The 24,955-nt window shown below is 41.9% G+C and overlaps 1 protein-coding gene across 1 annotated transcript in view; it reads left to right on the top strand.

Moving 5' to 3' along the window:
• Positions 1-830: 830 nt before the first annotated feature.
• Positions 831-24,955, top strand: part of nvd (neverland) — an 87,097-nt gene continuing 62,972 nt past the window's right edge. Inside the window, exon 1 of the mRNA XM_067152442.2 lies at positions 831-969. The gene's annotated coding sequence lies outside the window, so the exon portion shown is untranslated. The remainder of the gene's footprint in view (positions 970-24,955) is intronic.

Raw genomic sequence — 24,955 nt, 5'->3', positions numbered from 1 at the left:
ACGCAATAGTGGTTACATCCCTCTACATATGGTTGGCGTCAGGAAGGGCATCCGGTCGTAAAACATGGTCAAATCCACATGTGCTACATAATTCGCGCCCGCGACCCCACGGGTGTGGTGGGAAGAGCGGTAGAAGAAGACGAAGAAGATGATGATTAGTCTGCGTAGTGGTTGTTTTGGTAGGTTAAGGGCCTTGATTTGCTGTATGTGTTACAATATTTATTTATTTATTTATTTATTTATTTATTTATTTATTTATTTATTTATTTATGTATTTATTTATTTGTTTTTCTTAATCAGTTTACCCTCCAGGGTTGGTTTTTCCCTCGGACTCAGCGAGGGTGGGTGGGTGGATTGGTTGGTTGGTTTGATTTTACTCTTATAATGAGGATTTACATTTTTTAAGTATTTTTGCTTTTGTCTGATATTGAGGAAGAAATGAAAGACCCATTCCTTGATTCGACCCATGTTTCCTAAAGTCAATAGAATAACATTTTAATATGACTTACTAAAATATTGTTTTCCAGAATTATGAACCCATAAAAATTCCTACTTCGTGTGCTCAACAACTCTCTAATCGATATTCGTGTTGAAGTGCGGCATATTTTATCTGTCAAGGTGAGAATGAAGGCATGTGACGATGATTGCTTCGCTATCTGACGTCTAATAAATCCTATTTCTCCCGCCAAAGGGGAGGAAGAATATACTCGTGATACTGTTCTAGGTAAAGGAATAATCATCTGACTGTGACGTACGTTACTTGTTATCATGGAATCAGTACCTCCCACTTTATCTATCGGAGGGGAGTTCCGTGGTTAATTACGATCAGGTTCCATGTTTCTCGCCAGATACCTCGTGGAGCCTGCTTGGTGAAGACCAGCTACCAGAAGTGTGTTTGGACCAGATTACCGTACTGCAAGGAGCGGATTCTCAATTACCCTTCCTTCTTCTGTAAAATAATATCTGTTGGTAAGCTCAACTAATGATGTATAAAATATTATTAATATTATTTATTTGCCGGGACCTCGTCTAGGAGTACTGAAATTATATCTGACCCGGGTTTGATTCCGGTCTAGGTCAGGGATTTTTACCTGGATCTGAAGACTGATTCATGGCCAACTCAACCTACTTGAGGAGAGTTGAGAAACTATCTGACGGTGAGATAGCGGCCTTGGTCTAGAAAGCCAAAAGTAACGGCTAGGAGGATTCGCCGCGCTGACAACGCGTCACCTCGTAATCTGCAGGACTTAGGGCTGAGCAATGGTCGCTGTAGCGCCGTGCTTTAAATTGAATACATTTATTTATTTATTTATTTATTTATTTATTTATTTATTTATTTATTTATTTATTTATTTATTTATTTATTTATTTATTTAAATTGCTGGAGGTTGAATTTTGTACTAACACAAACAGAACTTCGGTGACCCTTCTATGATAAACGGGAGGAGTGAAGGTAGCTGTTATAAGGCTATAAGTAGGGCTCGGAAGTTGAGAAAAAAGTCCTTATTCTCTGGAGAGTAGTATAATAGGGTGGTTCTGCGGCCTCCTCCTCCTCCCGCGGCGCGGGAAATTTGAATTCTGGCGGGAAATTTGAATTTTGGCGGGAGATTTGAATTTGTAAACAAAGCCACGTGCTTTTTGACAGCTGTCATCGACAACAACGCATCGCTAACCTCACTGTTGCCATCTTGACGGGCCTAAACCTCAGTAGTGCCAACTTAACCTAACTAGCGTGAGGTAAACAAAGCCACGTGTTTTTTGACAGCCACGTGCTTTTTGACAGACAACAACGCATCGCTAACCTCAGTACTGCCATCTTGACGGGCCTAAACCTCAGTAGTGCCAACTTAACCTAACTAGCGCGAGGTAAACAAAGCCACGTGCTTTTTGACAGCCACGTGCTTTTTTGACAGCTGTCACTTAACCTAACTAGTGCGAGGTAAACAAAGCCACGTGTTTTTCGACAGCCACGTGCTTTTTGACAGACAACAACGCATCGCTAACCTCAGTACTGCCATCTTGACGGGCCTAAACCTTAGCGGTACCAACTTAACCTAACCAGCGCGTGGTAAACAAAGCCACGTGCTTTTTTGACAGCTGTCATCCACCATCTTTAAACACTGTGCTGCCCTCTTAAATTCGTCACCTGTCATCTGCAGTGCTGCCATCTTGACGGGTCTAAACCTTAGTGCTACCAACTTAACCTCACTAGCTCGAGATAAACAAAGCCACGTGCAGCTGTCATCCGCCATCTTTAATCCAGAGAGCACAGTGCTGCCCTCTTTAGCTACTTACCTTTGAAATGTGGTACGTCACAGCTGTCATCCGCCATCTTGCATCGCAAACCTCAGTGCTGCACTCTATGTAGTGGCGGCAAATTCCACGTGCTCTTGTTTGGAAACAAAGCCACGTGCAGCTGTCATCCGCCATCTTTAAGCACCGTGCTGCCCTCTTTAGCTACTTACCTTTGAAATGTGGTACGTCACAGCTGTCATCCGCCATCTTGCATCGCAAACCTCAGTGCTGCACTCTATGTAGTGACGGCAAATTCCACGTGCTCTTGTTTGGAAACAAACCTATGCGATTTTTTGTCAGCTATCATCCACCATCTTTAATCCAGAGAGCACCGTGCTGCCCTCTATGTGGTGGTGGTAAATTCTACACGCTTTACAAACCCATGTGCTTTTCTGACAGCTGTCAACCGCCAGAGAGCACCGTGCTGTCCTCTTTATGCCGGTGGCAAATTCTACGTGCTTTTTGACAGCTGTCATCCGCAAGAGAGCACCGTGCTGCCATCTTTAGCTAAATACCTGTGGTGGCGGCAAATTCCACGTGCTCTTGTTTAGTAAACAAAGCCACGTGCAGCTGTCGTCCGCCATCTTTAATCAATAGAGCACTGTGCTGCGGGTAATTTCGTCAGCTGTCATCCGCCATCTTTAATCTACAGAACACCGTGCTGCTCTCTGTAGTAGCGGGCAATTTGAAAAGTTCTGTTACCTATCATCCGCCATCTTTGAGCACCGTGCTGCCCTCTATGTGGTGGCGGCAAATTCCACGCGCTCTTGTTTGGAAACAAACTCACGTGCTTTTTTGACAGCTACCATCCGCCCTGCTCTCTGTAGTAGCGGGTAATTTGAAAAGTTCTGTTAGCTGTCATACGCCATCTTTGAGCACCGTGCTGCTATCTATGTGGTGGCGGCAAATTCCACGTGCTTTACAAACTCACGCGCAGCTGTCATCCGCCATCTGACATCGCAAACCTCAGTGCTACACTCTTTAGTTGAAAAATGGTGGTGGATAATTTAAAAAGAAAAATTCTACAGCAGCCATCTCTCGACGCTAATTGCACAAGATGGTGGCTATACATGACTCCTTAAAGGTTCTTATGCAAGATGATCGCTATACATAGACGCCCTTGGGATGCTTACGCAAGATGGCGGTTATACAAGGCTCCTTATGAGACACCCTAGGGATGCTTGCGCGAGATGGTGGTTGCTCTTATGAGGCGGCTTAAGGATCCTTGGCTAGAGACGCCCTAAGGATGCTTGCGCAAGATGGCGCATGCAAGATGGCGGCTATACATAGCTCCTTATGAGACAGCCAGTACTCGATACAACATGTGATCAGAACATTCATTGATGTGTTCAGAACACAAACTAAGTAGAATCGAACACTGTACTCGATGCAACATGTGATTAAAACATTGTCTGGTGTGTTCAGAACACTACATAAGTAGAATCGAACGCTGTACAACATGTTAGGGGATACCTTTGTTCTAAGAAGATCAGATTGAAACATAACAAGACTAGAATTTGAACACTGCACTCGATGTCGTTACATGTGATCAGAACAATGATTGATGTGTTCAGATCACTAAACAAGTAGAACCGAACACTGTACAACATGTTAGGGGATACCTTTGTTCTAAGAAGATCAAATTGAAACATAACAAGACTAGAATTTGAACACTGCACTCGATGTCGTTACATGTGATCAGAACAATGATTGATGTGTTCAGATCACTAAACAAGTAGAACCGAACACTGTACAACATGTTAGGGGATACCTTTGTTCTAAGAAGATCAGATTGAAACATAACAAGACTAGAATTGAACACTGCACTCGATGTCGTTACATGTGATCAGAACAATGATTGATGTGTTCAGATCACTAAACAAGTAGAACCGAACACTGTACAAAATGTTAGGGGATATCTTTGTTCTAAGAAGATCAGATTGAAACATAACAAGACTAGAATTGAACACTGCACTCGATGCAACATGTAATCAGAACATTGATTGATGTGTTCAGATCACTAAACAAGTAGAACCGAACACTGTACAACATGTTAGGGGATACCTTTGTTCTAAGAAAATTAGATTGAAACTAACAAGACTAGAATCGAACACTGCACTCGATGTCGTTAACCTTAACATGTGATCCGATACAACATGTTAGGGGATACCTTTATCCTAAGAACCGAACACTGTACAACATGTTAGGGGATACCTTTGTTTAGATTGAAACTAACAAGACTAGAATCGAACACTGCACTCGATGTCGTTAACCTTAACATGTGATCCGATACAACATGTTAGGGGATACCTTTGTTCTAAGAAAATTAGATTGAAACATAGCAAGCCTAGAATCGAACACTGTAAGAACATTGTTTGATGTGTTCAGTACAACTTCAATGATTTACCTAGTGTAAAACACACACTGTGCACATATCGCATAGCTATCTCAAATCTAAAAAAAAAACACACTGTGCACATATCGCATAGCTAACACTTCAAATGATTTGCTTAGTACGAAAATAAAAAAATCTATACCGCGTAGCTAACTCGTTCATCGCACTGCTCAGACGCTTAGTAATTGCGAATACACTCATACGAAAATCAAGAAAGCACACTGCGTAGCCAACTCGCTCGGGTCACTCGCTTAGTAATTGCAGAACACTGATACACACACGGATAAGAATGTTCCGAGATACTACATACTTACATGTTTTTTAAGGGGGGTGAAAGATCATAAATTATATGTACACATGTTGTCTCCTCCAAGTTGTAAGATGAAATAGACGCAGTACTGCGAGTTTCCGCTCTAGCTGGCGAACGGAAGTAGCATAATATCTCAGCAAAAAAAAAAATATGCGTGAGCTTGCAAGTCAGACACAATGATGGATACCGCGATTCAAATCCTGGCAACTTATGCCGTCAGGAAGGGCATCCGGCGAGCATCTAGCAGTAAATCCCCGATTCTCATGTTAGAAGTTGTAAAAGAAATTCTTAATCCAAGTTCTTTGACGTCAGGAAGGGCAACCGGTCGAAAACAATAGCGTATGATGTAATAGGCTGGATACAGCCAGTTTTGCGTCAGGAACGACAACTAGTCTTAAAACAAATTCTTGCGATTTAAAATCTTAGTTTTGCGTCAGGAAGGGCATCCGGCTGTAAAACAATAGTTCGTGATACAGCGATTTAAAATCTAAGAAGAGCATCTAGCTGTAAATCCCCGATTCTCAAGTTGTCATACAGATTCTTAATCCGAGTTCTTTGACGTCAGGAAGGGCAACCGGTCTAAAACAATAGTGTATGATGTAAGAGCTTAGATACTACCAGTTTTGCGTCAGGAAGGGCAACTCAACAAATTCTTGCGATTTAAAATCTTAGTTTTGCGTCAGGAAGGGCATCCGGCAGTAAAACAATAGTTCATGATACAGCGATTTAAAATCTAAGAAGAGCATCTAGCTGTAAATCCCCGATTCTCGTGTTAGAAGTTGTAAAACAGATTCTTAATCCGAGTTCTTTGACATCAGGAAGGGCAACCGGTCGAAAACAATAGTGTATGATGTAAGAGCTTAGATACTGCCAATTTTGCGTCAGGAAGGGCAACTAGTCTTAAAACAAATTCTTGCGATTTAACATCTTAGTTTTGCGTCAGGAAGGGCATCCGGCTGTAATACAATAGTTCGTGATATAGCGATTTAAAATCTAAGAAGAGCATCTAGCTGTAAATCCCCGATTCTCAAGTTGTAAAACAGATTCTTAATCCGAGTTCTTTGACGTCAGGAAGGGCAACCGGTCGAAAACAATAGTGTATGATGTAAGAGCTTAGATACTACCAGTTTTGCGTCAGGAAGGGCAACTAGTCTTAAAACAAAACAGATTTTTAATCCGAGTTCTTTGACGTCAGGAAGGGCAACCGGTTGAAAACTATAGTGTAGATACTGCCAGTTTTGCGTCAGGAAGGGCAACTCAACAAATTCTTGCGATTTAAACTCTGTAAAACATATTTTTAACCCCAAGAGAATCGAACCCGAGACTACCGGGTGAGAGGCATGCAAACTAAACTAAACTGTAGGCTATGGGTTTGTTCTACAGTCTTTGAAGTTGTATCAGCGTAGTCATTCTGAGCGAGCCGCGGAATGCATGTGTTAGCTGAAATTGTACACGTATCTTCCGGCTGTAGTAGTAACCTTGAACGAAGACACGGTGTGCTCATAAGCGACTTGTAACTCACGAACGTCTTCTTACCTGAGTAGCATTCAGCCCATGTAAACTCTTAACATATTATGATTGTACGGAGAGGTTAAAACACAGTACCAATTAAGGTTGTAAAATATTCTATTCTGTAAAACTGAAATAGTCCTCCTCTGTGGTGTAGTAGTCAGTGTGATTAGCTGCTACCCCCCGGAGGTCCGAGTTCGATTCCCGGCTCTGCCACGGAATGTGTAGCATTTAGCCTATGTATGACGTCAGGAAGGGCAACCGGTCGAAAACAATAGTGTATGATGTAAGAGGCTAGATACTGTCAGTTTTGCGTCAGGAAGGGCAACTCAACAAATTCTTGCGATTTAAAATCTTAGTTTTGCGTCAGGAAGGGCATCCGGCTGTAAAACAATAGTTCGTGATACAGCGATTTAAAATCTAAGAAGAGCATCTAGCTGTAAACCCCCGATTCTCAAGTTGTAAAACAGATTCTTAATACGAGTTCTTTGACGTCAGGAAGGGCAACCGGTCGAAAACAATAGTGTATGATGTAAGAGCTTAGATACTATCAGTTTTGCGTCAGGAAGGGCAACTCAACAAATTCTTGCGATTTAAAATCTTAGTTTTGCGTCAGGAAGGGCATCCGGCTGTAAAACAATAGTTCGTGATACAGCGAGAAATCGTAGTATACGCGATAAATTTGTTGTAGCGGGTTTTATAACTAGATATCCCGGTACCGGCACATAACCTACTCCTACTGAAGAAGCCAGCACAAGGCTTATTGCCTCCATCCGACGGATGAATCACCATCAACGTCTTGTACTCAAAAATCATTTTCGAAGGAGTCTGCACAAGGTTTAACGCCCCCCCCCCTATCAACAGCCCTTACTTAATGCTGGCTTTTTTGCACACCCCGCCTCTTAGATCATACACCATAGTTTTACAACATGTTGCCCTTCCTGACTAGGATTTTAAATCGGTAACTAGATGTCCTGGTACCGGCACATAGCCTACTCCTACCGAAGAAGCCTGCACAAGGCTTATTGCCTCCATCCGACAGATGAATCACCATCAACACTCTTGTACTCAAAATCATTTTCGAAGGAGTCTGCACAAGGTTTAACGCCCCCCATCAACAACCCTTACTTAATGCTGGCTTTTTTTGCACACCCCGCCTCTTAGATCATACACCATAGTTTTATACGACCGGTTACCCTTCGTGACTAGGATTTTAAATCGATAACTAGATGTCCCGGTACCGGCACATAGCCTACTCCTACCGAAGAAGCCTGCACACAGCTTAACGCCTCCATCCAACAAATGAATCACCCTCAAACCTCTTCAATCATTCTCACTACTTCGGAAGATAGCGGGTTCGAACTGGAAGCCGTAAAAAATTGCAAATGCTAGGCGAGGGATCTGCGCGATCGTCATAACATGATCTAGCTAGATGCCCTTCCTGACGGCATAAGTTGCCAGGATTTGAATCGCGGTATCCATCATTGTGTCTGACTTGCAAGCTCACGCATATTTTTTTTTGCTGAGATATCATGCTACTTCCGTTCGCCAGCTAGAGCGGAAACTCGCAGTACTGCGTCTATTTCATCTTACAACATGGAGGAGACAACATGTGTACATATAATTTATGATCTTTCACCCCCTTAAAAAACATGTAAGTATGTAGTATCTCGGAACATTCTTATCCGTGTGTGTATCAGTGTTCTGCAATTACTAAGCGAGTGACCCGAGCGAGTTGGCTACACAGTGTGCTTTCTTGATTTTCGTATGAGTGTATTCGCAATTACTAAGCGTCTGAGCAGTGCGATGAACGAGTTAGCTACGCGGTATAGATTTTTTCATTTTCGTACTAAGCAAATCATTTGAAGTGTTAGCTATGCGATATGTGCACAGTGTTTTTTTTTTAGATTTGAGATAGCTATGCAATACGTGCACAGTGTGTGTTTTACACTAGGTAAATCATTGAAGTTGTACTGAACACATCAAACAATGTTCTTACAGTGTCCGATTCTAGGCTTGCTATGTTTCAATCTAATTTTCTTAGAACAAAGGTATCCCCTAACATGTTGTATCGGATCACATGTTAAGGTTAACGACATCGAGTGCAGTGTTCGATTCTAGTCTTGTTAGTTTCAATCTAAACAAAGGTATCCCCTAACATGTTGTACAGTGTTCGGTTCTTAGGATAAAGGTATCCCCTAACATGTTGTATCGGATCACATGTTAAGGTTAACGACATCGAGTGCAGTGTTCGATTCTAGTCTTGTTAGTTTCAATCTAATTTTCTTAGAACAAAGGTATCCCCTAACATGTTGTACAGTGTTCGGTTCTACTTGTTTAGTGATCTGAACACATCAATCAATGTTCTGATTACATGTTGCATCGAGTGCAGTGTTCAATTCTAGTCTTGTTATGTTTCAATCTGATCTTCTTAGAACAAAGGTATCCCCTAACATGTTGTACAGTGTTCGGTTCTACTTGTTTAGTGATCTGAACACATCAATCAATGTTCTGATCACATGTAACGACATCGAGTGCAGTGTTCAATTCTAGTCTTGTTATGTTTCAATCTGATCTTCTTAGAACAAAGGTATCCCCTAACATGTTGTACAGTGTTCGGTTCTACTTGTTTAGTGATCTGAACACATCAATCATTGTTCTGATCACATGTAACGACATCGAGTGCAGTGTTCAAATTCTAGTCTTGTTATGTTTCAATTTGATCTTCTTAGAACAAAGGTATCCCCTAACATGTTGTACAGTGTTCGGTTCTACTTGTTTAGTGATCTGAACACATCAATCATTGTTCTGATCACATGTAACGACATCGAGTGCAGTGTTCAAATTCTAGTCTTGTTATGTTTCAATCTGATCTTCTTAGAACAAAGGTATCCCCTAACATGTTGTACAGCGTTCGGTTCTACTTGCTTAGTGATCTGAACACATCAATCATTGTTCTGATCACATGTAACGACATCGAGTGCAGTGTTCAAATTCTAGTCTTGTTATGTTTCAATCTGATCTTCTTAGAACAAAGGTATCCCCTAACATGTTGTACAGCGTTCGATTCTACTTATGTAGTGTTCTGAACACACCAGACGATGTTTTAATCACATGTTGCATCGAGTACAGTGTTCGATTCTACTTAGTTTGTGTTCTGAACACATCAATGAATGTTCTGATCACATGTTGTATCGAGTACTGGCTGTCTCATAAGGAGCTATGTATAGCCGCCATCTTGCATGCGCCATCTTGCGCAAGCATCCTTAGGGCGTCTCTAGCCAAGGATCCTTAAGCCGCCTCATAAGAGCAACCACCATCTCGCGCAAGCATCCCTAGGGTGTCTCATAAGGAGCCTTTTATAACCGCCATCTTGCGTAAGCATCCCAAGGGCATCTATGTATAGCGATCATCTTGCATAAGAACCTTTAAGGAGTCATGTATAGCCACCATCTTGTGCAATTAGCGTCGAGAGATGGCTGCTGTAGAATTTTTCTTTTTAAATTATCCACCACCATTTTTCAACTAAAGAGTGTAGCACTGAGGTTTGCGATGTCAGATGGCGGATGGCAGCTGCGCGTGAGTTTGTAAAGCACGTGGAATTTACCGCCACCACATAGATAGCAGCACGGTGCTCAAAGATGGCGTATGACAGCTAACAGAACTTTTCAAATTACCCGCTACTACAGAGAGCAGGGCGGATGGTAGCTGTCAAAAATGCACGTGAGTTTGTTTCCAAACAAGAGCGCGTGGAATTTGCCGCCACCACGTAGAGGGCAGCACGGTGCTCAAAGATGGCGGATGATAGGTAACAGAACTTTTCAAATTGCCCGCTACTACAGAGAGCAGCACGGTGTTCTGTAGATTAAAGATGGCGGATGACAGCTGACGAAATTACCCGCAGCACAGTGCTCTATTGATTAAAGATGGCGGACGACAGCTGCACGTGGCTTTGTTTACTAAACAAAAGCACGTGGAATTTGCCGCCACCACAGGTATCTAGCTAATGATGGCAGCACGGTGCTCTCTTGCGGATGACAGCTGTCAAAAAGCACGTAGACTTTGCCACCGGCATAAAGAGGACAGCACGGTGCTCTCTGGCGGTTGACAGCTGTCAGAAAAGCACATGGGTTTGTAAAGCGTGTAGAATTTACCACCACCACATAGAGGGCAGCACGGTGCTCTCTGGATTAAAGATGGTAGATGATAGCTGACAAAAAAGCGCATAGGTTTGTTTCCAAACAAGAGCACGTGGAATTTGCCGTCACTACATAGAGTGCAGCACTGAGGTTTGCGATGCAAGATGGCGGATGACAGCTGTAACGTACCACATTTCAAAGGTAAGTAGCTAAAGAGGGCAGCACGGTGATTAAAGATCGCGGATGACAGCTGCACGTGGCTTTGTTTCCAAACAAGAGCACGTGGAATTTGCCGTCACTACATAGAGTTTAGCACTGAGGTTTGCGATGCAAGATGGCGGATGACAGCTGTGACGTACCACATTTCAAAGGTAAGTAGCTAAAGAGGGCAGCACGGTGCTTAAAGATGGCGGATGACAGCTGCACGTGGCTTTGTTTCCAAACAAGAGCACGTGGAATTTGCCGCCACTACATAGAGTGCAGCACTGAGGTTTGCGATGCAAGATGGCGGATGACAGCTGTGACGTACCACATTTCAAAGGTAAGTAGCTAAAGAGGGCAGCACTGTGCTCTCTGGATTAAAGATGGCGGATGACAGCTGCACGTGGCTTTGTTTCCAAACAAGAGCACGTGGAATTTGCCGCCACTACATAGAGTGCAGCACTGAGGTTTCGGATGCAAGATGGCGGATGACAGCTGTGACGTACCACATTTCAAAGGTAAGTAGCTAAAGAGGGCAGCACTGTGCTCTCTGGATTAAAGATGGCGGATGACAGCTGCACGTGGCTTTGTTTATCTCGAGCTAGTGAGGTTAAGTTGGTAGCACTAAGGTGTAGACCCGTCAAGATGGCAGCACTGCAGATGACAGGTGACGAATTTAAGAGGGCAGCACAGTGTTTAAAGATGGTGGATGACAGCTGTCAAAAAAGCACGTGGCTGTCAAAAAGCACGTGGCTTTGTTTACCACGCGCTGGTTAGGTTAAGTTGGTACCACTAAGGTTTAGGCCCGTCAAGATGGCAGTACTGAGGTTAGCGATGCGTTGTTGTCTGTCAAAAAGCACGTGGCGTCGAAAAACACGTGGCTTTGTTTACCTAGCACTAGTTAGGTTAAGTGACAGCTGTCAAAAAAGCACGTGGCTGTCAAAAAGCACGTGGCTTTGTTTACCTCGCGCTAGTTAGGTTAAGTTGGCACTACTGAGGTTTAGGCCCGTCAAGATGGCAGTACTGAGGTTAGCGATGCGTTGTTGTCTGTCAAAAAGCACGTGGCTGTCAAAAAACACGTGGCTTTGTTTACCTCACGCTAGTTAGGTTAAGTTGGCACTACTGAGGTTTAGGCCCGTCAAGATGGCAGCAGTGAGGTTAGCGATGCGTTGTTGTCGATGACAGCTGTCAAAAAGCACGTGGCTTTGTTTACAAATTCAAATCTCCCGCCAAAATTCAAATCTCCCGCCAAAATTCAAATTTCCCGCCAGAATTCAAATTTCCCGCGCCGCGGGAGGAGGGGGAGACCGCAGAACCACCCTATTATACTACTCTGGAGTATCCGAAGACGAGGCCCAACATAATTTATGTTCATTTTGGGTCTTTGTAGGCCAGAAAATGGTGGGTTTTATTTGTCCTTTTCGCCTTTTTGGCGGTTTTTTGCTTACAGTTCCTTATTAGCCATTTTTTCACCTGCTTTTGACTACATTTGTGCTGGAGAGAAGTAATGTATGTTTGCATGACTTATTTACGCACTATTACAGTACAATGTATTTAAGGTTCATTTTCCTTTACACGTCAGCATACGAAAATTAACACAACGATAATTTGTTCTGATGGATTGCAATTCCATGTGTGGCTGGGAGGCGTGACCAGTCTTAAGGAAAATAATGAAAGGAAGAGAGCGTTGTGAGATACGACCTTTGCCCGAACAGCGACGATATTACAGGGTCTTTATTTATGCTTGGCAAGGACTTTCTCGCTCGGCCTTGGCCGCCAGTGACGGTTCAGTTGTCGACTACCGCGCGTGCGTATGTACGGCAGAATACGGTGCTCAAAATCATTATCATGCATTGTACTCACCATTTTTTCAGTTTCTACTGAAAATGTTCCCCATGCGCTGCCAAACATAATCGGCATCTCCTAATGAAGTTTTCGTTTACTCTGCCAAGTTCTTCAGCACTGAGGGATGCAATTGCAGCTCTTATATTGTCTTTAAGTTCATCTGGTGTTTGAGGGTTGTTCCCACAAACTGCATTTTTTAACATTCCCATCAAATAAAAATCACATGCCGTTAAATCTAGGCTACGAGGGGGCCACAGATTTTTACTTATGATCCTCGTACCGAACACGCTTCAGCAAGGAGATAACGACCGTTACGTCTATTTTTATTGTTTACTGAACCTGTACGTTTGAATCTCTTGGCCAGTTGTTTTATTTTCCGATTGATAGGAATGGGTCTCCCTGGAAATTTCGCTCGAAACTTTTGTCTTGTCCTAGCGCACGATTTTCTGCACTTAATGTAAGTATTGTGCAGATATATACGTTCACGTAACGAATATTTCACATACATTACAGCACTATACACAATCACAATAAAACACTATACTTCATTGAACACCCTACTATCTCGGAGCTCAGTTCTCAGCAACTGCAGAAGTGCCGGAAAACACGCGCGCCAGTTGCCGGTAGCGGCCTGTCATCGGCGGCCAAGGTTGAGAGAGAAAGTCCTTGCCAAGCATAAATAAAGACCCTGTACAAGAAATACTACTAGTTTAACATTCTAAATCCACCATTATCATATGCAAATTCACACGTACCTTAAGTATTTCAAAATTTTGCGCTATGACTTACAACAACAACAACAACAACAACAACACTTGTCACATATGCATACACCAAATGTATTTAAATGCGTTTGTCTACTCCTCAGTCATCTTTCTTCACATGGGGTCGGGGATGAGGTGAGATGAATTTACATGTCATGACTTTTACGGCCGGATGCCCTTCCTGACGCCAACCTCAGTTGAGTTAATGAAGATGATATGAACGATGAATGAAATTGGGCAAGGAGGTGGAAGGGCTACTACTACTAAAATGTTTTCATTCATCCCTTAAAGGGGGAGGCGGGCCTCTTAGACGGTGATGCCATTGCCCAGGCCGGGAGATTTGTGACGGTGAAGGAGATGCTCGGAGAAGGTGAGGGGGTTGGTGGCCGTGGCCTATATTAGAACTCTCCCTGCATTCGCCTTAGTGCAGGAGAATGGAAAACCACGGAAAACCATTCTCAGGACAGTCGTGGGTTGGGGCCAGTCGTGAGGGCCAGCCATGTCCCGTCTCCCGAATGCAGAGGCGTAGAGCCACGGTAGAGCCGTGGCCACCCCTCCTCTGCTCGGTTGGCCGGTCAAAATGCAGAGCTGTTGGACCACGGACCAGCCGCGGCCACTTACGAGCCGAGACCCACTCTGCATCTACCGACCAGTGGAAGGAATCGACTATGGCCTATGATTAGGAACTGTCGCGACATTCGCCTGGGATTAAAAGTGGCAAACCACAGAGAAACATTCTAAGGGCAACCGAGGGTGGGCTTCGAATCCACGCATCTCCCGCATGCAGAGCTTGGCTCAATAACCGTAGTGCTTTAACATGCGCGGCTACTCCTCTTGGTAATTCTTTTTAATAAGTAATGCATGCAAATTTGTACATACAAATGTATAAATACCTCGATTTCTAATCACGAAAATCACTCTCCTGAGAATATTTCTGCTCTACAAAATGTATTCGTGAAAGTGTTTAGACAAGTAAAAATGAATCCAGAAGAATATTTCGCAGCCTGGCAGTTGACACACACTGCACTTGTTTACACTTCCGCCGACAGATGGCTCACAGGTGCCAAAATTGAGAAAACAGGTCCTTGGCACAGCGACAGTTGCAAATTAGCTAAGTTACCGTCCCGAATTACGGAAGGAGGTCCAAGTAGTTATCTGTTTTCTTCGGGTAAAACCACGGAAAGTGTCAACATTCATAGGAAGATTGTATATTTATACGGAGAGAGAATGTTGTTCTCTGACCAACAAGTGTGGAAGTGGTGCAGTCACCGGTTGCTGAGGCTAGAACGACTCTGGAAGGCTGAGCCTGAGAGTAACATGAGACGCATTGGTGAATAGAATGGAATGGGCGGACAGGCGTGTAACGCTGAATCAGTTAGAGGTGTTCAGCGAACAGGGCGCCAAGTTCTGTCGCGAAGGAAAGGAGACACTAATTTTGCGTTACGACAACTTAGGTTAAAACATTCAAGTTCTAAGTCTTTAGGCATTTTCAATCGTAAAATTACCAGCGTTTCGCCTCAGTGCAGCAGCGGGCTCATCAGTTGGAATGCTGCAACTTTCCAAGACACTGGCGCTAGTGCGCCGTTGAGACACCACTGCAAGCGTCTTATGTAGGACAGTGCAGTGACGGTGCACTAGGGGAAGCATGTACCTCCACTTGTACAAATGCCTGTCTTTGGCCTATATCAAAAAATACGGTTTCAGGAAGGAAACCATAATTTAATGTCATCGACTGCAAATGTTAAAAACATTCAAGCTCTAAGTCTAGGCTTTTTCAATCCTGAAATTAACATTCAACTTAGGTTATTTTGTCGAAAAATACCGAAATAAAGTAGTATTCTTTATCTTAACCTACATTCAAGAACAGCACGTTAGGGAAACTTTTCGACATACCCTCGTTGATATGATGGTTTAGTTTACAAGAACATCTAGTGAGAAAGAGATCCATATTTTCAATTCAAAACTCACATCACTGGAGACGGAACATAAATATAGCAATCAACATGCGTTTTTAATCCCTGAGAGAAACTTAATTTACAAGATATGGTATGAAATCAATCAGTGAAGTCCTTCATATTCTGTAGCATGCTAATGAGGCGCTCGTTGAAAAGCGGACACTGAAATCAGTCCTCGGAGCACCATTAGCTAAAAATGTAAGGAGGTCAATAGTTCAGGACTCCACAAGTTAATGGCTCGTATTTATACAAATCTTCTTGTGATTATCATAGAGACCATGCGAAGTTTCAGGTCAGCGAGCGGTGGTTAGCCTATACAACATTTTTAAAAATAGAGGAAACACGTGTAAGAAAATTTAACTTTCATAATCTAACGGGATAACTTTCTCAACGATGCTATTATAAAGTCTGTTATGAAAATGGACCACCTCATAGAAGAGAGAAGCTGGAAATAGTATGAGTCTTGCTCCCATCCAAGAGAATTTTAACATGGCTGTACTGTCAACTTAGATAGCCCCTTCTCTTTCAAATATGTTTTCATCAACTTCTTTGACACATTATTATTATTATTACTATTATTATTATTATTATTATTATTATTATTATTATTATTATTATTATTATTATTTACAATGAGGCCTGCTAGGGACCGCGTGTGAATTGCAGTTCATCCTTCCTTGTTGTTTCGTCTTCCGTTCTTTCCAATACTCCATCATTGGACTAGGCTTTATTCTTCTCTCCTCAGACCGCTTTGGACCGGGTTTCCTTTCCATTCTTCCTTGAGATCCTTCCATTCTTAAAAGTTCCTTTTTTAAAAATATATCTTTCTATAGTTTCCGTTTATCTTATTTCATTTCTTTCTAAATCTTTCTTGACCTTTCGTATCCGGCTCGTTGTTGACTTTTTTCCAACAGGTATTTTATATTGGATATCTCTTTTGTCATCCATTCTCTAAATATGTCCAAAAAGCAATCTCCTTATTCTTATTGTTTCTGTTATATTTTCTATGTTCGGTATATTTCCTTATTACTTCTTATTTTCCAATGCTCTGTTGTTTTCATTGGTCCTAAGATTCTTATTATTATTATTATTATTATTATTATTATTATTATTATTATTATTATTATTATTATTATTATTATTATTATTATTATTTGCGTATGGACCCTGTTGGATCACGCATTACATTTATGATTCGCCTTTTTAACAGACCATATTGCTTTCATTCTTTCACTGTGTGCCTGTTTCATCTCTTCTGACCACTTAGTCCCCGATCTTTTAGGGACTTCATTCTCTGGCTTTACTACCCAACTACTTATCTTGTGACGGTAAATGTTTCTGTCCAGTATTTCTGATGGTTCTATCGGGGCCTTTTCCAGATCATTTTTTAACATCTTGTATCCATGGTACGTTCTTCAGTCTTGTGGGTTAGCCTTGAAGACGATAGTCTGTGAACGTGTCCATAGAATTTCAGTCTTCCTTTCCTGACGTCTGCGTCAAGGTTGGACAGTCTTTCCGTAGCTTTGCGTGATTTGAGCCTATACCCTTCTTCTTTTTTCTCTGGGCCCAGAATTTTCCTCAAGATCTTCCTTTCCTCCTTCAAGATGTTTTCCAGATCACCTTTATTATTAAGTACCAAGATTTCACATGCATACAGCACTTCAGGTTTAATCACCGTATTATAATGTTTGATTTTTGTAGGTATGGACATGCATTTCTTGTTGTAGATGTCACGGGTTCTCCAATATGCTCTTTTGAGTTTTTGTAATCGAACTTTCTGTGCTTCCTTTTCCAACCCTGTTGGTTCTAGGATCTCACCGATATATTTCAAGTATGGAACTCGTTTGATCTGCCCATATTTTGTTTGTAATTCCTGAATGTCGAATTTGGTGCAAATAAACTTGGTCTTCTCGAATGAGATTTGTAGTCCAGTTTTCTCAGCGCATTCCTTGAGGACTTCAATTTGTTTGATCGCTGAAATATCACTGTCTGTTAGTATCGCTAGGTCGTCTGCGAAAGCTAAACAACTGATCTTTATGTCATCGTTCTTTCGGCAAAGTTGAATGGGTTTCCAGTGCTTCTGAACTTTCAATTCCTTCTCCCATTCTCGAATGACTTTGTCTAGAACGAGGTGGAACATATTAAAGAATATTTGGTTGCTACATCCAAACCAAAGTAACTTTTGGAGAAAGGAAAAGTATGTGTATGAATACTAGGCACTCAGATGAAAAAAAAATATGTAGAAAGAAGATTGTCACTCTGTTTTATGATATACGCGTCTGACTTATGTCTAGATTCTTGCGAGTCAGATTTTTGCACTCAACTTGGCATTTCCCTTGATATATTCGGTAGCCGCTTCTCCTTCTAGAACGCTACTTCTTTCCCTAAATACGTTGCTCAATGTGCTACTGCCATCTTTCTGCCTTCCTATTGAGAGTGACTGGTCGAATGGTTTTCCCAAGAAAGGCAACCGTCAGTGAGCAGCCTTTAGTCTCTGGTCTACCCCAGAGAAGGGATATTCGAGATAAGAAGTGCTTTTCCTCAGTAAAATGAGTCTTCTTATGTCTTGGTCTTTTTCTAGTTCTCTGGGGTTGATACTAATGTCGATTAAGCCCTGTTTTACGCCAAACCTATATGGAGAGATTTATTCACTATTGGCGTGTTTCTGAGGTAATTAGTAGTAGTTATGTGTATGTCAAGATGTGTGTTAAGACGATCACAAACACCCATCCCCCATCTAGAGAAATTAACTAAACGTGATTAAAATTCCCGACCCGGTCGGAAATCGAAGCCGGGGTCCTTTGAACCAAAGGCTAGTACGCTGATTGAGCCGAACCCTCGGTACATTGATTAACCTATGTGATCATCTCACTGCTAGAAGCTGCTGTATTTTCCACCTGAGTACACCTATATGGGAAGTTTCATTTTAGCAGTTGAACTTATTTGTTAGTGTCAATAGCTTGAGTGGAAAGTACTAGCAGTTTCCGTGTATGATGTACGTACAAAGCCCTCTGGATTACTTAAACAGTGGCACCTTCTTTGGATATTATTTTGAAATTGTAAGCTCTTTGGGTGATGTAGTATGTACAACGGGAAGTTTTCGCGGCAGCAAACTTTACACGACTTGTGCAGCAGCTAATATTTTGTGCCGGGCTGAGTGACTCAGACGGTTGAGCGCTGGCCTTCTGACCCCAGTTTGGCAGGTTCGATGCTGGCTCAGTCCGGTCGTATATTTGAAGGTACTCAAATACGTCAGCTTCGTGTCGGTAGATTTACTATCACGTAAAAGAACTCCCGCGGGACTAAATTCCGGTACCTCGTCGTCTGCCAAAATTGTAAAAGTAGTTAGTGGGACTTAAAGCAAATAACGTTATTAATTTTATTAACTTTTTGTATGTGTGCGGCAGCGCTGATTATCCTTTGCATCAAGAGTTGATCACTGTACACTTCATTGTCCAGACATGTAACTGAATGCCAATATTTTAATCTAGTTCCAATGCGTACTAGAAGGTGGTACTCTACATACGGCGTTAAATACATAAATAAATATTAAAGTGAAAAAATGAAATTGAGTTTCACTTTCAACATGGCAAGTTTGGCCATTTCGTCATAGTTTTACAAGTTGCTTGATTTACAGTAAAAATGTCATAATCGTACTGCAGATTTACAATGGACTTACTGTACATTCGCTCAGTGTCAGCACGCAGCAACTTTGCATTAGAATTAGCCTACATTTGATTAACAGTAAGTTTCCATTCTTCGTCTTCTTTAGAGATGGGGAGATTCCGAACGAGTGATTCATAATGAACGAATCATTGCACTAAACGACTGAATCATGATTCAGTGTACGAAATGAATCGACTCGTTTGTGAATCGGAAGCTGAATCGAGAGACGGCAGCTGCAACTCGTTCCTTGGTTTCTCGTTCGTTCTGATTCATATCGCCAAATCGGGTATCCACCATTTTTGAAACAATGACAACTTGTGAAGAACGACTCTGTTATTTTTTATTTAACCTGAATTAAAAGTCCGGTTCACAAGTCAAATACTCCTAACATAACCTTACAGGAAAAACAAAATTTTTAAATAAGAAATGATCACGTTGTTTCAAGTCACACACTTAACGGAACTGTAATATACACTCAACTTCCAGCTCGTCGCGAAATATTAGGTTAAGTTTATTTCAAGGTTCCCGTTCTCGTTCTCGTGAAGTACTGTGAACTAACGTGTGGAACATGGAAACCTCCTCGTTCTCAGCCCTGGCACAGATTTGTTTCCTATTGTTGCACTGTTTGTTAGAGAGAGTGAGTGACCTGCCTAAATTTACTATCTAGTGAGTAGCTTGTGAACTTAATGAAAATCATAAGGAATATTGTTAAGAACAATCGAAGTTCCAAAACCGTAATGTAACGATTACTTTGTCACGGTTAATTATTTCACAGTCAGATGATCACGTTTACATTTAGTTTCAGGTATTTTAAAAATATTTCTTCACTAAAGAAGAATTGAAAGTAAAGAACTGATGGTGAGCTCCTGTCAATATTCACTTTCGAATTGCCACAAAAATGTTCATATATACTATAAATTTCAGATTTGATTGTCGTATAGTTTCGAACTGTAGCTTTGAAGAAGGTACGTTACTTTCTTAAAATCACAGTTAAGCATCGGCAGTTCCTAACCTACTTAAGTTTGGAAAGGATTAGTCGGACAGTGGTGTAGCATTTTTCGACTGTAACCTACAAAAAGGATATTACTCTTGTTAAAATGCTAACGATTACCTTCAACATAATATCACTTCTTGTAACTTGTAAAGCAGTAGCAGTTATAAAGAATATAACGGAATGGTTCACCTGAGTCCATGGTTTCGCCTTCGGCTCTCAGTCACGCGGTAATCGAATGAGCGAATCAAATGAACGAATCATTTTGATGAATCGTTTCAAATGAATCGGTTCTTCTAAATGAATCAGATTCCCCATCTCTAGTCTTCTTCTTCTTCTTTTTGTAGTGCCTTCTCCATTCTAGTAGGTTGGCCACAATCACACCGAAATCTGTACGATGTTCGGCTGTCCTCACCAGTCTACAAGAATCTAGTCCCGTAAGTTCCTCAGCAAAGAGTGTTTCATTCAACTGCGACCCCTACGCCCATCAATTTTTACGCTGTATGATCAATTTTAGGTTGTACTTATCATTCCTTATAATATGCCCGAGGTAGGTTGACTTTCTTTCCCTGATTGTACACACCAACATTCGTTCCCTCTTCGTGCACCTGAGTACGACAGCATTGGAGAAGTATGGTAAGGAGGCGTATTAAGTCCCCTGCTGACGTCCACGAGATCCGTAACATACTGCCGAACACCCACATCTGAAAGTTATTTGTCCTTCTAATGGTGTTACATTTCAGAGTCCTTGTTTCAGCACCGTACAGATGCATTGAATAGCACCTGACAAAGTTGTGACGTGTCTCCAAGCTTCTATCACACAGCAGAGTCCTCATTTTCAGAAAGCTGCGTGTAGCTTATGTACGAATTTGTATTCATTCTGCAAACGTTTTTGACACTAGGTGCTTTTATCGTGCAGGCATCTTTTATCGTACACGGATCTCTAAATCCAGGTCTAAGTCCTCAGTAATCCAGCTGCCAAGGTACTTACAGGTCCGTACTTGTTAATTGTTCCCCAAAAATCTCCATAAGAATGTGCGTGTTACGAGTGCTAGTAATTGCCATCACTTTGGCCTTGTCGGTGTTAATTCTGAGCACAAGTTTATCCCCTTCTGCTACGATTCTGTCTACCAAACGCTGAAGATCTTCAGTACTTTCAGCCAAGAGACAGTGTCACCTGCGTACCTCAGACTGTTGACCAACGTGCCGCTAACTTCCGCTTCTTGAAGAACAGCTCAGAAGATCTGTTCATAATACAGATTAAACAGCAGGAGAGTTAATACGCCTCCTTGCCGTACTCCCTGTTTGTCCTGGTAGGGCGAGTCTCGGAGTTTCCATTAAACTTCCTAAATATACTACCTTGTTCTGAAAATTTAAACGTAGATTATACGAACATTGCATGTATCTGGCTCTGCTTGTAGCTTATGTACAAATTTGTATTCATTCACAAAAGTTTTTGACACTAGGTGCTTTGATCATGCAGGCATATTTTATCACACAGCGTCTTCACCAAAATGCCGATTCTTTTTAGTTTGTGTGGCAAAATGTGTTGAAATTTGGATTTTTGTTTAGGAAATAAAAAAGTATTGATTAATTATTGCAGTATAACGAACTGTGTTTTGTAACGCGCGTTTTAATCTCCAACGTCTGTCAGCTTTCCGCTGTATCGAGGCTGAAGGTGGGTTAGTGGAAGTTATCAGGTGACTAATCTTTGTTTGCCAATGCTCTCGTCCTTCCTGATAGCATTCCCTAGATCTGACCTTCGCTTACTCGTTGATGTAGGAGTGGAGGTACGGTATGGCTTATCTCACATGAAGTTAGTATTAAGGTGGAGGAGGATGTATGAGGTGCTAAAATTATGCATAGAGTGTGTTCAGATTTATGGCCTACGGCCCAAAAGTTCAGGGACTTGGCACGAAATGCCTTACCGCAAATAATTTAAACACACCGACGTACAACTTCCTTCAAACTTCTTCGGACGACTTTACATTTTTGCCAGCTTTGGCAAAGAGCTTCTTGGAATCCATCTTTTGCAACCTCCCGTAATGTCTCCCATGACGCTGACTTCATCCCATTTGCCGATGCAAAATAACGTCCCTTCTGCTGTCTTTGTTCATCTTTGTGAAGATGTAAAAGTCACAGGTGGCTAATAGCCCTGTAGAATAACACTGACGGTATCTCCTGCCTTAACTTGGGAGCGTGGGTTGGCTTCCACTTACTTGTACCAGGCTCCTCACTTTCATCTATCGTATCCGACCTCCCTTGGTCAACTCTTGCTCTTTTGCAACCCCGACGGTATTAGAGCATTCGAGGCCTGGGGAGTTTTTCATTTTCACTTCGGCTGATACCGTCGTTTTACGAAGTGTCGGATTCCTCCCTCTCTGATTAGTGTTATACCGTATAGAAGATGGTTGCCCAGTTGTACTTCCTCTTAAAACAATAATCACCACCACCACCATCACAGGACGCTAAGTAGGGTGAAGGGTAGGTTGTTGAAGCACAGAAGCTCCACGTGTGGTGAGAGAATAATAAAGGCCACGGTCACTTACTTCCCAGTACTAGCCCTTTCCTATCCCATCGTCGCCATAAGACTTGTCTGTGTCGGTACGACATAAAGCAACATCGTAAAAAAAAAAAAAAACACGCGACAACAGAAGAATGCGTCTATGCACGCTGCTGTTTCGTTGTTGACGGACAAAACCGTTCTGATTATGGGGGACAAGATAGTAAGATACATTTCAGGCTCCAAGATGCGCAGGTCGCCCATAAGAGTCAACTAGAAAGTAACTGCACCAGACCTCTTCTGTGGCTACACGTCATCATATCCCCGTGATTTACAGGATGCGCGCAATCTCCCAACTTAATAATCTTTCTTCGCATTTGAAAATTCAATAATAATTTCTGAAAGCATTTTTTTAAATCAGCTTTTGCAATGGACGTTCGTCTTCGTCTTCTTCTTCTGCTGCTGCTGCTGCCTTTTCCTTACGAAGGTTCACGACCATCGTGCTGTAGTTACCTATATTTTGCACTTCCCTCAGTGTTACTGGATCATGGGTGTTGAACCACTGTTGAAAGTTGCGTGCCAGGATAATTTCCACGACACCCACATTTTACTTCCACCTTGTCTGCTGTGATAAGTTGCGTTAGGCTGTATTTGTCGTCTGAAGGCGTTGCCAAAATAGGCTACTTTACTATTTTTCGAGAGGGTAACGACAACGTAATTTCCCGGAAAGACAGACTACCTGTTCGTTGATGACGTAGTCTATCCATCATATTATCTTCAATTTGAGACTAAACCGAAGTTTGAGTCTGGATGCTATTTCTTTCGCTACACACTTATCTTGCTGACAATCCCACTCGAAGTTTCGAGGATTCGAAGTCGGCCATCGGAGTTAAAAGCTAAGCCACTCTTCACCTCTTAACTCCCTTGTGATTTTCGTCCCTTGATATTTGAGTGTGGCGATTACTTATGTATGCTGGTTAGCCGGTCACTGCTCCCCAATAGCCTGGCCGATTACCTCGAATTTCCGCTTTAACATACATATCCAAATGAACAGACGTCGCAAAAAAAAAATATTGAACACGCGAACACACATTTATTTGCGAAAATCACAATTATGTGACTTCCGTTTCTCCTTAGTTGCTACGGGATGAAGCTATTGTCGAAATACGATATCCAAATGTCATCATTTTGTCTGCTTAGATTTTGGCGGATTTCTTTTCTTTAATATTCATTGTTGCTGCATATTGTTACTTAGAGCTGTACATACATTGGCACTGTTTAGGATCGTATTTATACTTGACTTAAGAGTGCAAAGACTTGAGAGGTATAACCTCCAGGTGTGAAACAAACAAAACTGTCCGTGATGTTGATACCAGCATTCTGTTTTGATGAAAGTTTTCATCTTTGACACTAGATAGTGTGATGGTACCGACATTCCAGGCTGCTGATTGATATCATTTTATAGTAAAAATTAATTATGTGTAATTTTTACGCTACGGTATTAATTTCTTTTTGAATAAATCAGTGTAAGCTTGAAAGTAAAGTCGGTAATGTTACTAATGGATCCGTTCGGAAAGGTTTCAAACGATTCCTCAAAGCCGTCGCAACATTCGTCTGAAAGCCTTAAGTAGTGCACCAAGGAACTTAGAAGGTAGTGCACATTTATTTCCTTCTGTTTTTATTGTTGTGGATCGTCTATGGCCAAAGCCTACTAGATACTAGAAGGCCTGGACAGAGAGCCAATTTCTTGCATTAAAAGCGGGGTAATCGTTTTTCACTTTTCCACCGCTAGGTTCGCGTTTATGTTCTGTTTGTTCTGTTGTTTGGCGCGAATTCTATGATTACATGTGTTAGTGCAACATGTTTTCTGAGAAGAAATAACATATTAAACTTCGTTTTATAACGAGAGGCCTTATCTAACATGAAATATGAAGAGTTTTGTCGTTTTTAAATTTATTTGGTCTCACGATTTGCAATATATGGATGGTTGCTGAGATGCACTTAACATTTGTTTAGTTATGTGCTTCCAAATTACCGGGAAGGTGGTGGTGGTGATTAATGTTTTAAGAGGAAGTACATCTAGGCAACCATCCTCTATATAACACTAATCAGAGAGAGAAACTGGAAGGGACCAGACACTTCGAAAAATGAAAGTATCGGCCAGAGGAAGACAAGGCCCACAAAGGGCGTGAAAATGAAAGACTCCCTAGCCCTCGGAAACCTTATAGCGTCGGGGTCGGCAAAGAACCAGAGTTGACCAAGGAAGGTCGGATAGGATAGATGAAAGTGAGGAGCCTGGCACAAGTAAGTGGAAGAAATGCCAGGACTCAGATAAGGGCCCCGTGCTCACAACCTACGATCCAAATTTCAGAGCCCCTGGGT

Source organism: Anabrus simplex, chromosome 8, assembly GCF_040414725.1.
Source record: "Anabrus simplex isolate iqAnaSimp1 chromosome 8, ASM4041472v1, whole genome shotgun sequence".
Lineage (NCBI taxonomy): Eukaryota > Metazoa > Arthropoda > Insecta > Orthoptera > Tettigoniidae > Anabrus > Anabrus simplex.
Note: the sequence above shows the minus strand (reverse complement) of the source record. Positions and strands in the feature narration are given on the sequence as shown.